This window comes from Gnatocerus cornutus, chromosome 6, assembly GCF_029298725.1.
Source record: "Gnatocerus cornutus isolate USDA-ARS CGAHR chromosome 6, icGnaCorn1.1, whole genome shotgun sequence".
Classification (NCBI taxonomy): domain Eukaryota; kingdom Metazoa; phylum Arthropoda; class Insecta; order Coleoptera; family Tenebrionidae; genus Gnatocerus; species Gnatocerus cornutus.
Window position 1 is genome coordinate 13,288,626 of NC_142238.1, and position 14,953 is coordinate 13,303,578.

The 14,953-nt window shown below is 34.0% G+C and overlaps 1 protein-coding gene across 5 annotated transcripts in view; it reads left to right on the plus strand.

The window, feature by feature from the left end:
* The window catches only part of LOC148173121 (zwei Ig domain protein zig-8-like), a 101,019-nt gene that overhangs the window by 9,848 nt on the left and 76,218 nt on the right, over window positions 1-14,953 (plus strand). The window lies entirely within an intron of this gene.

Consider the following 14,953-nt stretch of genomic DNA (forward strand, 5'->3'; position numbering starts at 1 on the left):
CTGTTTGCGTTTATCAATCTTTTCATGTGAAATTCCCTTGTTGGAGAGTTGCAGAGCGTTCTCTTTTAATCTCTCCGTTGCTTGTGTTTTGTAACTAATAGTTCACAACGTAGCAGACAACTATCGATCGAGCTCTATAAACTTTAATGACGACGAAACAGCCAAAGCTGCAAGAATTATTAACAAGCCCCATCTGCAAAAACATAGAACTTATTTCTGAAGTTGGTAATTTTCAGGGGATTAACATTTACCCTTGAATTTTTTGTAGAAATTCCGTTCTGTTACAGATTATACAGTTATTCAGAAAATTCATTATTAAAGATAGAATCTAACACGCATTTCAATAATTCGGGCGAAAGTTTCAGGCAAAGTTATAAATTTCGCGTTAAATTAATCCAGAAATTTCCTTAAGGTCCAATGGGTGAATTTCCATGATAATCACGAATCTCGTAAATATTTTCACCTATTCTGTTATGTTGTTCACTTTACAGTTTGAAAATTACCTTCCACAATCAGATAAAAGCAGGCACAGTCGCTTACAAATTTGATTCCGTCTTCTCAATTCGTCCTTGTATTACTTCTATTGTTCTGTTGAGCATTTCCGCTTCCACAGCACGAAATTTATTCTAAAGTGTAGTTTACAACATCCTGTTAATTGCGTTGTTGGTGCGGCCGACTTTACATCAAGTCTTGAAACACAATGCATTTGGGGTTTTCTGTGCAAGAAGTGTAACCGTCGACTTACGGGTTACTTACTTATTACATGTTAGATTGTTGTCTCAAAATTAACACAACTTAAATTGCTTCGACCACGTTAAATGAGCAAAAGGAAACTAGGGACCAACTATAAACAGTAAATTAAATGGACACGCTAACAAGAACGGCCAGATTTTCATTGTTCCTCTTCAAATAACGAATGAATTGCGGCGGTCGCTACTAAAACGTTTTCTTTTGAATAAAAAATTACATTTAACAGTCGGACGTTTTTTATTTCATCTTTATTCGAAGGTTAAAAGGATAAAGCTTCCAGTTTGTCCCCATGTGCGGATGTGCTTCATTTTAAAGGTCTGCGAAAACTCATCCTTTTGAGAACGCCACGAGAATAGTAATTAAACTTTTTCGTGACTTTTGTCGTAATTATAGGTCTCAATTCATGACTCTGAAGGATATTACACTGCTCGATATTAAATACAAAAAGCTTCAAGTTTAAGCATGCTATCACGTTACGCCATTTTCGAGTCTGGAAATTAATTTGAACCTTATGAATACCACAATACTTGTAGATGACGAGATTAGCGGTTATTAGATTTTTTGCTTTTAAAATATTATAGTCGCCAAAATTTATTTTACGTGTTAGGTTTGACCTTATTCACCTAATTATGATGCCACTGATAAAGTTTCACGGACATTTTTCACCTCGTTGTGGTTGTAAAGTAGTACGGCGATTAGAGAGAAAATGCCACTCCTATTTTTCGCTTGACCTGCCCAGAATTTTATATTTAGAAAGTGTTGGATGATATTAGAACAGACACAAGGAAGAAATGCGATTACTTCTTTCGATTGATGCACATGTCGGTGATTCTGACTTTAATACAACCGGACAATTTGCTAAGCGATAAATGTCCACGCGAAAAATGGTGGATGCGCCGGGATTTCAAAATTATTTATTTCTCTGGTTGCAAAAATAGAATCAAAATCAATTATTGCCATTTTCATTGTTTTGCTTTCGTAAAATAAAACCAAGTCAAAATTGTTTATTCACAAACGTTTGGAAATTGAATGAGTTTGCTATGGTTGTGGCGACGGGCTTTAATCCCGCTGTTTGACGAAATAATTGAGTTCTCTATAAATCGTATTGTTCTATTCGCTGAAAATTACATATTAAACAACTTGCGAGTGCTAAAGTGACAATAATAATTAGGTGTAGTGTTCCCGTGTGGAACCAGAGCGCTAAAATCCAATCTCTTTGTCCATTGTTCCATAAACCAGTTCGCATGTCAAGATTCAAAAGCACTCAGAAGGTGTGAGTTTCATTGGAAGTTTCGACTAAACAGGAAAATCCCTCATTCCTTGACTGGTCAAGTGTGCATGTAATTTGAGAGCCATTTTGGTATTAACGCTATCTGTGGCGATATCCTTTTGTGCGTCTGTATCTGGAACAAAATGAGTTTCGTCCCCGTTTCAATCTTTTATTCTCACGCAGTGCTAATATTCTTTCCGTCGACTGTAATTTCTATTGTGCTTTGTTTTTCTCTTGGAGTGTGGCGTCGGCTAACTCTCATTAAAATTACATGTAGAGATAATGCAGTTTTTGTTGTTTGTGTTGAAAAGGTTAACAACCGCTCCTGTGTTAGCGAAATTGCTAGAGAATTAGGTTTAACTTGGGTGTAATTTTAATTAGATTCTATGGTAATACGGCGGTTTCTCCTCGTTGTCCTATTTAGCTCCAAAATTATACATTAAATATAAACAAACCTTATCAAGTGTTGCATAAATTTTACCAAACTTATTTAATACGATGAGCCAAATTAAACTATTTCCTCCAAACTATTACAGTGATTGCTTGCAAACCCCTGCGGAATTTTACTGCTGAGATAACTTCCACTTGATAGCGTCACGTAGCTACTCGAATTTTTCAACTGATTGAAACTATGCTTTCCAGGTTTAAACATGTACTGAATAACTTTGTTTTACACCGATTTTTTTTTATATAACAGCAAAAGACTTTACCTGCGATGGCGGCATGAATCTTTCATTTTTAACGACGCTGTTAAATCAAATCTTTCATTGCTTTATCGAATTCCAGGAACTGTAAACAAGCCAATTGTCTCACCTTAACATTAAAACTGACTCGATCAAATTATTTTGTTATCGATTAAAATTCTGTCCTTGAATTAAAGTTTAATTAAGGACGAGTTAAGCGGTTTAAAGTCAATTAAGTCTGGTGGGACCTTGTTCAAAAGCGCCAATAGTTCTTGTTTAATCCTTTAACTCTAAATTACGTTTTCCTGGACGAAAATTGTGTATTTAACCTCGAGGAACTCGGCGGCCAGGCCGAGTAACTTTTAGGCATTTTAGTTTTAGAGTCTGGTTGGATAATTACGAACGACGATGAAATCAAGCAGCAAAATTTTGGCTCTGTTAATACAAAACTCAGTTCAACGCTTGAGGTAATTTTTTTATTGGTTTCTTTAATTAATGTATCAACAGTGGATTTCCCATTTTTATAAAATTATATAAATCTAATTTTATATCGTCTGTTTTCGAACTGTGAAACTAATTTCTTCACTACAAGTAGCGTGTTTTGGGTTGCCTATATTATAAGCGAAAAAAATGCTGCATTATATTATAAGCTTGCGTGAAATATTTAGAATCGTGAGTGACTTAATTTTTACGAACTTATATTGCTTACGTATGACACAACGTTTTATCTACGATTAAACTTCACATACTTACTCAGTTTTACTGACAAGTCTGATTTTACTAAAATACTTCATTATATAACTACATAGTTATATAATGCGTATATTACATAACACAATCTTTAATTGTACAAGAAGTTAGTCAGCTCTTTATACAACTAAAATGAGTCATATACATAGATAATAGTATATTAAAGAACGTGTTTTATAATGGCCAATTTGGTGCACGAGTTCCCGGTGTACAAAACGAGCTGTAGGCGAGTTTGTATGGGGCGAGTGCACCAATGCCATTACAGAACAAGTCCTTTATATTATTTTTTCGAATTTGCACCCTTTCTTTAATAAAAAATTTAACTTTTCCATTTCTAAGACTTTTCGTTTTACACGATTGGTAATGGTTTTGTAACCACGACTTGCCACTTGATTTTCAAATTCAATTTAAAATTTGACATTTATTGAGTTTCACTGTCACTGAATTTTGACATAACGTAACCTAACCTCGCAGCCAGTATTCACATCAATTATATTTAGGTACAATTATTGTTGGCCGCAAAGGACAATTGAATTATATTGATACATTTTTTGTTTACGCAGCAATTTATTAAACACGAATCGTAAAATCCAAATTGACCAAGAACTTGACAGGAAACAGGTGACAGCCAGACTAATTAGTTCTGCCAATTCTTAAAAAACAAAATTTCCTACTTTGAGTTCTTTTATATTAAAGATTCACGTTCGGTAGAAGTAACTAAATTTAGTAACTTTTATTTTTGAGCTGTGTAACTAAGGTTATAATTTTTCTAGTGTAATGTCTTTTAAAATAGATGTCTTTTAAAATAGATTTATTTTCCAAACGAAAAAGAAGAAAATAATCAGAGCTCCGAATCAGATTCAAAACTAGTTCATCGATTTCATCTTCTGAATCTGACTTTGTTAGTGTTAGAATACTGGTGGGATATTGTCTACAGCTGCGTCTCCCATGAGTGCTGTCCAGTCTTGCCTAATTAATTTTTCGCAATGTGAACAAAGTTTTTTCAGTTGTTTGGTGCGCTTTGCGAAATTGATTTTAACCATGAATTTCTGACTTTGTTCCTTCCGATCTTGTTTTCTTTCTTTTGAAACTGCTTGTCTTGTAATAGTTGATTCCAACTCGTTATATTGTCAAATTTGAATGACAAATTTATTTGATAGACAATGATGCCAATGTTTAATTCCTAGTTATTTTAGAAATTCAACGTAGCGACACAAAAGTATCTATTAGTTACTTCTACCGAACGTGAATCGCTAATAGATACCTATAAACGACTCCAAATTGAGTACTTTAATGGACCTATTAAAGCGGCAAATTCGAAAAATTAAGATTTCTCGACCTCCGTTAAAAAAATTCAAAATGTACTTAGCAGCTTAACGACCTAAGTCGACGATATTCTAGACCATCAATTCCACCAAAATTTATGTTTATTTTATAATAAATCTGAACTATGTTCGGACGACATAACTAAACATAATTTTAGTAAATATGACTGAAATTAAATTGCCGACTACCTCCAGAGAGTTCTGCTCCTCGCTTTTATTTGGCTTGAAGCTTATTAGCTCCTTGTAATGCAAAAGCGTGTAAACTGGTCGAAAAGTGATGAGTCAGGTAAAGAGTTTTTGAGTTAATTTTACAATATTGTTTACAGTTTTTACTTCGTCATTACTTTGTAGCAATCCTTCCAGACAGTTTGTTTGGACAAGCGCTAGCTCATTACTCAAATTAAATAAACTTCTCTTGTGAGATTAAAGTAGAATGTAGTGAGTGTAATTAAGATTAGCGTCAAACTTTAGCAAGAGAATTCGCGTATTCCCTGAAGAGTTGCATCCAATGTAAAAAAATGTAGACTATTGCATTAACAAAGACAAACAGTATATGAAGTTATATTGTGTTGAACTCACTTTATTAAGTTTCGTACGGCAGTCTGTATCCTGCGGCTAACTCACAAAATAAAGTTTTCGCTCGGGTGTCATACAGACAAAAATTGTTTGAAATCAGTTAAAAGAATAGAACTTTGCTCTCAAAACTTCTCATCGCCACTATCAGTTTTCGCAAGCTTTCCACAATCACAAATTCTTCGCTCTAATTGATCGATTTGTTTCCTCGAAAGGAAAAACTTCACGCGTCGCTACCATAAACAACTTTTTCTTTATTAGATCGGAAAAAGTGGGATTCGTTGTGAATAGTTCGCAAAGTCATTGGATTTCGACAAAGCTTCGATAAATTGCTAGAGACAACAATCAGAAATGTGTTAAGTTTAACGTTAAAGCCATTTGTTTAGCTATGGGAGCTTAATATCCAGCAGGGTTCTGAATGAGCTTGGGCTCCCACAGGTAACACATGCAGCGAACGATTTCTAAAACTAAAGCTCCCACCTGATTCTGTCTGAGCTCTGAAAGCTCCAGGAGCTAAACACTGATCACCACTACTAAACCACTTTAGCATACGGAGCTTAAACGGACCACGTAAGCAGAAAATATTAGCGTCAACGACTTATGCAGCTTTCAACAAATTTTAATTTGGTTCGGTTATACAAAAACTTTTTCGGTTGTTAGCACTTCATAACCCGCTCAATAGAGCCCGAAAGCGGTAAAGCTCTCTCACATCATTAAAACTATCGTCGATGAAATCCCTTCATACTCCATAAACGACGTTCTTACGCAAATCTAGGACAAAAAACAAACAAAGACAAGGGGCGGATAGCACGGTTAATGCACTCTTGTTAGTCTTATAATGTGTGTCGAGCCTAAAGTTAGGTAAATATTAGCTTAGAACGCGAAAGCAGGCTTTAGAATCAACTCGAACTCCACGTAACGCAGAGTAATAAGTGTCGCTCCCACCATATAAATCGATTTCAGTAAATTATTACAAGAAAATATTTTTCCAGATTTCGTCATTCAAACGTAACTTTTCAGGACAATAAAAGATCCCTTAATCGGTACTTAACGTTGGGGGATTTAATATAAACTTATTCATGGTCTGGAAGAGGTTTAAACTGTAAATATTGAAGGCAAACACTTCCCCCTTTTTCAATAATAATGCGAAAATATCAACCAAATTCAGAAAGTCTGATTAATTTTAATCTCATTCCGAGCGGATGGGGAGAGTGGGCGTCCCAACAAAAGAGATTATTACTTTAATAATAAATGCCGAAGTAAATATTAGACAAAAATTACAGTTTGTTTAAAGTAGAAATTAATTGGAAATTTTCAACGCAACGGGGTAAAACTGAGACGTTATTTTGTTTTCAAGGCTCGAATTAATTTATTTATGAATCGAGTGTGTGAATTTTTAATTGAAAGCGACGTGACTCTCCGGAGGACAGACGAGTTAAATGTTTCAAACTTCATTAAAGTTTTATAATAGATTTTAAAATTAGATTAAAACAGTATGTCACAATGAGATACGTAGAAAAATTGTATTAGAGCAAAAATATGATTGTTTGGAAACATTAAACTAGTCGTGTTTGCAGGATGAACTGATAATAAAAGTACGCTTTCAAATATACACTGCTGTTTTTTTAGTACGCGAAAACAGAAGAGTTCCGAACGCGTTATTTACAAATAGTATTAACTGTTGGCGTAAACGAACAAAAACGAGCACGTATTGTTTAAAGTTGCACAAAAAAAAAACAATGCTGATGTTATATTTTAGATAGTACTTCGCTTCTAATTTCATTAACGCTAAAAGTTTGTCCACGTGGATAAAGTCCGTATGAACCTATAAAAGTTTAGTGTTATTAAAACTGCTAGTTTTATTATAGAAAAACTCGAATAAACGCTTAAACTTGTGAACATCTCGGTAAGTTTCTGTAGTGTACACTGCGCTTAGATTTATCGAATTCGAGAGATGTTAACTTCTTGAAAATTTATTCAACGCTGCAGGTTTGGAAAGTTAGATGAAGAGCTGCTAAAATCTGCACCGTAACCAAAAAAAAGGTTTGTGTAATTTATGGTGGATGCGCCGGTTTTTCTATATCGTGCTAAATCTCAAATATGAGCACGTCGTTTCTTGACCAACACCTGTCGGAAAATCGCATGCACCTGTCAAGTGGAAACGAGATAAATAATCCAACTTACGTGAACAGGAAAAGGTTAAAATATAATCCTACCTACATAATGTAAAAATTTGAGTTTGTTCGAGCATGTTTCCAATCTTTTCCACAACCTTTCTGTCACAATTTTTACTCTCGCTAAAGTTGACATATGTAACGATGAAAGTTGGAAAAATGTTTTGAGCGTAAATCGACGTTTCTGACCTGGTTCTAGACCGCATAAAGTATAAATTTCACGTTACAGTACTTTATTCACATTTCGTCGATAACAAATGTTGTTTTGCTGAGTGCAACTCGTAAAATTATGTGTTTAATGGGAAATTAATGTTTTGGAGTTGGGAGTGCAGTTGAGTAAATAAATCTAGTTCCCGATAAATTTGCTTTAATAATCAGTCAATTAATTAAACTGCATCGATCTGCAACCAACAGCACGAAAAACTCGCATGGAAGTCATGTCCGGTGAAGAAGTGTTTAAGTTTTATGATTGTTTCTTCCACAGCAAGCGAATGAAGTTGTTTGCGCTTTTCCAACTTTGATTCCCAAATGATGCGTAATACTTTCTAACCCCAGCCATTTAAACTTGGTATATTGTTTTAAACAGTCGTGTTTAAGGAAAAATAAAAAGTACTAAACGTTAAACCTTATCACGTCTGTTAAAAATAAAAAACTTCCTGAGAGGCTTTCGCGCAGTGATAAATTCTTATTTAAGACGAAGTAAGGCACACACAAAAGAAAATAAAACGTATCGGGCACACCTATTTCGCATATGTTTTATTCAGTGAAAATCCCTAGTGAGCCAAAGAAAACAAACGTAAAAAATATGAAAATTTTGTCTTATTTAATCTCTTTTTACAGTATTAAATTATTAGCGTTCTAACTGTTTTATCTCAAACGACCAAAATAAATCTCTCTCTTTCGTCGCGGGTCCTTTATTTTATTGCGCTTACTTCCTAAACTAGCTCAATTACCACACCTTTAATTGTCACTTAATTTGAAATTACTTCATCCACAAGAAGTACGTTTCGAATTACTGCCCAAACTTTAAATGAGAACTTCGTCAACGTCGATAATTGTAACACAACTTCTCGACTAATTACAGTAATTAAAACAAAAGCGTAAACAGGCGCGTGGTTCTAGACTTTGTAAACACATTAGAAGCCAGTAATGTCACAAGAAAACCGCCTTTTCATAAAAAGACTGAACTCTCGGACAAGAAACGGTAAATTAAATTTATCCAGAGTTTTTCTCGGCTGGTCCACCTATCCTTCTTACAACGAACAGCCTTCATAATACGTTCATTTGACACGAAAGGATTAGAAATGTTTCATTTGTGGCTCCCTCTAATAGCCACCTGAATTCTTGCTAGTCCTACAAGTAATTAAGACAAACGACGTCTTTAATGAAATTTAGGACTGATTGATAAATTGCATGAAAGTTGGACGAATGGGTTGTTGACAGTAATTACGATATTTTCGAGACGCATAAAAGCGTATTTTTCAAGACACCTAAAAGTTTTTGCCATTATTGTTTGTCAAAAATGGTGAATGCGCCGGGGTAGCATTTTCTTTACTAATACACATTGTGAGCTGTCTATTTGTATTGAGGACGACATTTCCATGACAAAATAACCAAACCGAGCGCTTCGATAATCTAAATAAAGTTTTCAAAGTAAATAAGCACAAAAGTAATAAAGCCGTATCGATTGCAGAGCTGTAAAGGCTCCACTAACATGTTTCGATATGAGTTTATAATTTTCGATGAAAAGAATCAAACTTCTGGTGGAAATGCGGAGATTTATAACTATGAATTCATAAAAGATGTGTCAGGATTTATTGTTGTGGCAGAGCATAAATAAAGTTGATATTGAGTGACAATAAAAAACAGAGTTCAATATACTAGGATCAGAACCACTAAAGAAACGAAAAGAAAGCATCGAGAAATATAAAAAATCTTAACTTTGTCGACGAACGATCGTAAAGAAGAAATGTTGACCACTAAAATAATTCTCTGGTATCAATGGTGGTGTGGTATGTAAATTTCATCAGAAAATGAAGAGAGTGTTCGCTTTGTTTCGATATGTCGCACGGACAGATTCATAATGCCCTATAACAAGCGATTTGATTTATGTAAAATTTAAAAGCGTCGATGTAGCGCCCATTAGCCGTCACGTCGGCGCCATAATTTCCAGTAATTACTAATCACAACAGTCTGTCTAATTAAATCCCGAAAATAAATAAACTTGCCAGAGAGGCCGTAATTACAAATTGTTTTTTCTTGCGCAATTGGAATTTCTCTGTAAATTGCTATTTGAATCGGGCAATGTTCACATTAAGCTCTCCATAATTTAACAGCGATGCCGGAAATTAAGAATAATAGAAACTAGAAGTGAGGCGAAGGGAGTGAACGCTTGTAAAGAATCTAAATAGCTTGAAGCCAAGATGGATGGTGCGGAAAATCACTACACTGGTCGCCCTTACGAGATACAATAAATCCGAGATCGGGATTTGATCAAAGACGTAAGTCGGATAGCTTCTGGCCCAAATCAAATGGTTCGGACGAGACTATGGCGAAGACTGAATGTCTTTTCTTACACACACAGTTCGAGATACTGTAATGGGAAGTAATGAGTCGTGCACTCGGCGCGAGGGACCCTATGGAACGTTTACTTGCGGCAAATTTAGGGAATAAAATTAGTTTTGAAATTTCGTAAACCGCACACTTGTCCCGCAACTAATGTCTGTGTTGCGACGGCCTCGGGCAAGCCGGGGTGCTAAAAATGTCGGCGTAATTAATTCTTGCTGTTACTCAAAGCACCGAGGAATTGAGGACAACAGCAGTAAGGGCATTTTCTAAACAATATAACGCAGTTTTCTCAGATGCACGAAGAAGCTAAAGTTTTTTTCGAACGATTTCGCTATTAGCTTAAATACTGAAGACCTGTTATAGTCCAGGCAAAATAACCACGAACCTCGAAATAATTTGCATAAGGCTGTTTTTTTTGTGTGGACCTTCATTCTATTGTTCTAAATAAATTGTCAAAAGTTTCCATCGATAGGTGGGCTGCTAAAAAAGTTATGCGGTAGTAAATGTCAAAAAAAATATTTTTTGCCTATATCTCTACACGGATGATTCCAACGGCAAAAAAATCTATTATAAAAATTGTACCTTATAAAATTTGCAACAAAAAAAACTTTATAATAATTTTCATAGGACTTGCCGTTTTCAAGATATAGTGATTTTTTGGAAATCTACAAGAAACTGTCTCATTTTCACAGCATTTTCAAAATATGGTAGTTTGAGCATTTTTTTTAACAGGATACATCGTAAAAGTCTAATCCTCGAGATTTTCTAACTGTATGAAATTAACCTTCATCAGATTGAATTTCTTCGTGCATATTTTCTCCAAGAACTTCATTTAGTTTCAAAAAGTCCTGAAAAAAATAGAATAAATATTCTATTTTTTTCAGGACTTTTTGAAACTAAATGAAGTTCTATTTTATTCTATTTTTTTTAATTTTAATTTAATCTGATGAAGGTTAATTTCATACAGTTAGAAAATCTCGAGGATTAGACTTTTACGATGTATCCTGTTAAAAAAAATGCTCAAACTACCATATTTTGAAAATACATATTTATGTCTCACATTTAAGCGTTATTTTCATCGAATTTGGGTAAAATAAATCTTGGCAATTAGTTTACCTGAAATAGGCGACGGCACAGTCTTGATTATCTCCAAAATGTTACATTTTAGTCTTCATCACCGTCTTTAGAAGCCAGTTTGACACTTAACAAAATTAAGATCTACAGTCTTTAGTGAAATAACGTTATTTAAAAGGTTATTTTGCACTATTTGAGCAATTCCTTGTAGACAAAATGACAGAAGTGTGTTTCATGTGGACGAAGTGGTTAACTGAAGATAAAATTCTTAATGTATAAAAACGTATTTTAACGACCTTACAACTGTCCTTAGAAATAACAGACTCATGAAAATTTAACATTTTATTTTAATTAACGTTTACTGTCTACGTTGTACTGTAACAAAAGAACGATTTTTTACAGCGACGAAATGGTTAAAGATGACCTGCATTACCAATTTTAAATAGTGGTAAGGACCAACTTTATTTTTTCTGCTCGTTTCTGAAGACAAACATGAAGACTACAATGAACATTTACAAGACAATTAAAACTCTGCCTTCACTAATTTAACAGAAACTAGTAAAAAGAAATTGTTATAATAGTGGTAAGAGTTATACTTTTAATTTTGTGTCAAAAAGTTAAGTTTTATTTTTCAACAGTATGTGCAATTGCCTTGGCTTATCTTATCTCAATCTTACGTAAATGCGATTAAATTGTACGATTTCAACAAAGATAAAGATAACATCTATTCTGTTTTTTATAGATTCTTAAAAACTAGAAGATGTTCTTCAAGAAAATATGCACCATGAAATGTAATTTGCTGAAGATTAATTTCATAAGTTGCTGGAAAATTTCGTGGAATAAGTGCACTCAATGCTACATCGACATAAAAAAGACATAAAGTTCTAGACTTGTCGTGCTTAAAAGAATAAGGTTCTTGAAATTTAAAAAAATTATTTTATATCTCAAGAATGGTAACTCCTACAAAAAATATTATGAAAACTTTTTCGTAGCAAATTTGATAAGGTACAATTTTCCTAACAAGTATTTTTGCCATTGGAATCACCACTGATGTGATATTTGCAAAGATTTGTTTTTTTTTGACATTTTTACTTTTTTGCAGCACATCTATGGATCGGAACTTTTGACATTTTGTTTGGAATAATAAAGTGAACGTCCACACAAAAAATCAGGGAATTATTTCCAGTTTTCGATATTTTTGTGTGTATTTTGCCTGAAATATTAGGTACTTAATGTTTTATTTTGATCAAAAATTGTCTAACGGCCAGTTTCATAATCTAATTTAAAAGCTCCTTTAGCTTAAACGGACTTTTAACTCAAAAATTTTGTTTCATAATCTTAAATGTTCCTTTAAATCCTCCTTTAACTTAAAGGACCGACATCGACCATTTAACTGCTAAAAGGCGCCTTTAAAGCAATTCTAACCTCAAAAACTGCTCACATTTGTGCGTTCGGATCTACTAATTCTTCATCTACATACATCTACGTAAACTGACTTTTTAGTTAATACAAATTAAACATTTAATATTTATAATTTCTAGAACCAACCGGTTGGCACACTTCATTAAACTTGTTTAAAAATGTATTAAATAGAAAATGCTGTTTCCTTCAACTTTTTGTCTTTATTGGCTGACCATCGAACAAATGTAAATGATCCGATCTACGATGAGACATTTTCATAAAATTTTGGTCTCACATAACGAAAATCATTGTGAAAAGTATGAAATTTGTTCGTCTTGCTGTTTATAAGATAATCGGAATACTAAAACTAGCCTCAAATAGCTAAAAACATCCCTTGCATTTTTGCTCCAAATGTTGAAGTACCAAAAATTAAAAACAGGTACCATAAATTTATTATTCCAACACTACATACAAGTTCAAACATGTACTTAGTAGCTATGTAAAAAAAATTCACTTACTACTATCCATACTCAAACAGAATTTTCAAAGTTCCCGGTTGATTATGCGAACATTAACACGAAACTCCCTATTTTTAGTGAAGTTTAGAATGTGATTTCCCCTAAAAGCGCTTTTAGTTAAAAATTCGTCTGTCACTGTTTATGAAACAGCGGGCCGCTTAAAAGGAGCTGTTAGCGTAAATGTACCTTTTGTTAAAGGCGCTTTTAAGGCCCGATTATGAAACTGGCCCTAAATAGTATAAATTATCGCCAACATTCAAATTTTGATTCAAAAAATTGCAGTGCTACCAATACTTTTTACGTCGTTTTGATTTATAAACATTTTGTTCAAACGTGGTGTTGTGTAATTACAGACCTACATCGTACCTACATGTTATTATAAATGGTTAAATTGCACCCCTTTTAATTTCGCTTTCAAAGTGGAGATTTGTTTAGGTTAACGCGCATAAAAATGAAATAGCAGAAACTTAAATTGTAAAGTTACGTCTTTTAGTCAAAACTGTGTTTTCGAAAAAGCAGATCAAAAGGAGCAGAAAAGAAACAATCTAAAAGAAATTGCGCTCAAAATTGAGTCTACCTGCCACAGTGGCGTTCTGTTTAATTTAGTTTGACTGCTCTGCACAAGTTGTTTTCATATGATCACATACCAGATGTCCAAGTTGGTGAAGCTTTTGACATTTGAATTCATGCGTGTGTGGTAATTTAGAGAATACTCGCATCTATTCGGAATTTGCTAATTAATTGTATTATTCAGTGGTTTGATTTATTTGTGATTTGTAAACACAATAAAATATGATCAAACAAGCTTCAGTATTATGTTTCTTACTAAAATTTAGTTATTTTACTTCACGAAGAAGGTTAATTTGGTTAATTTTATTTCTGACTGTACGATTTAGTCTTAAAATCCAGTTTTCTACTACATTACCCGCCCGAGTTTTTTATTTATTTTGTCCCTGTTTTTATCCATTCTCCTTCCACAACACTTTAATTTCGTTCAACGGTGACTGTAAATTTTTTATGAGAGTGTATCTAATTCCCATTTTCACAAACTACTAAACATTCTGCTCACATGTATGAACCTGTAAATAAATTATCGGGTTCACCCATCTGAGTAAGGGCGGTAATAACTCTCGAATGCTATTTCTTTCTCATTCTTACCTGTAGGTGAACAAAGGGTCCAACAATCAATTTTTGAATGGGCGTAGAGATAAACAAATAGACATCGTTAATTTTATTTTATCGTCCACATAAGCGCCAATAACTCTCTTTCGGTAGTAGTCTACTTCCGTTCTGCCTTTTATGTGTTTAAAGCATAAATCCTGTTCTTTATCTCGGTGATGTTATTGGATTTAATTATTAATAAAACAGCCTTTCCGATGTTTTTGCAGGAGAGTGTGTCGTTAAAGGATATAAAAAAACTGTTAAATAAAGGAAAGGTTTAGTACGAGCGCCCTGTCAACAAAGAAAGGTCTTTTGCTTTTAAATTAAATTTCAGTAAAACTTGAAGACGCGTATTATAATCTACAATAATTTTGTTGTCTTTAATTTAGCATGAAGGTGGCGTTCTGTAAGTCCCAGGAAAAGCCGTGTCGCAGCGTTGGTGGTATGCGCATTTTCGCAGTTTACAGCGGATACAGTGGCTGTATCAAATTTAATGCAGTCTTTATGTTGGATTCCAGCTTGAGAGGAATTAGCGCCCGACGAGAGGTGTAATTAATGTTTCATAATCGAAACTAGTGTCTGCAACAGGAGTTCATTATGTATAATTTACGATGCTCCGAAAATATGGTTTTGTCGAGCAAACTTCGAAAAGTCTCCGAAGATTGTTTACCAGGTGTTGACACTTATCTGGCAAAAGCACCGGCTC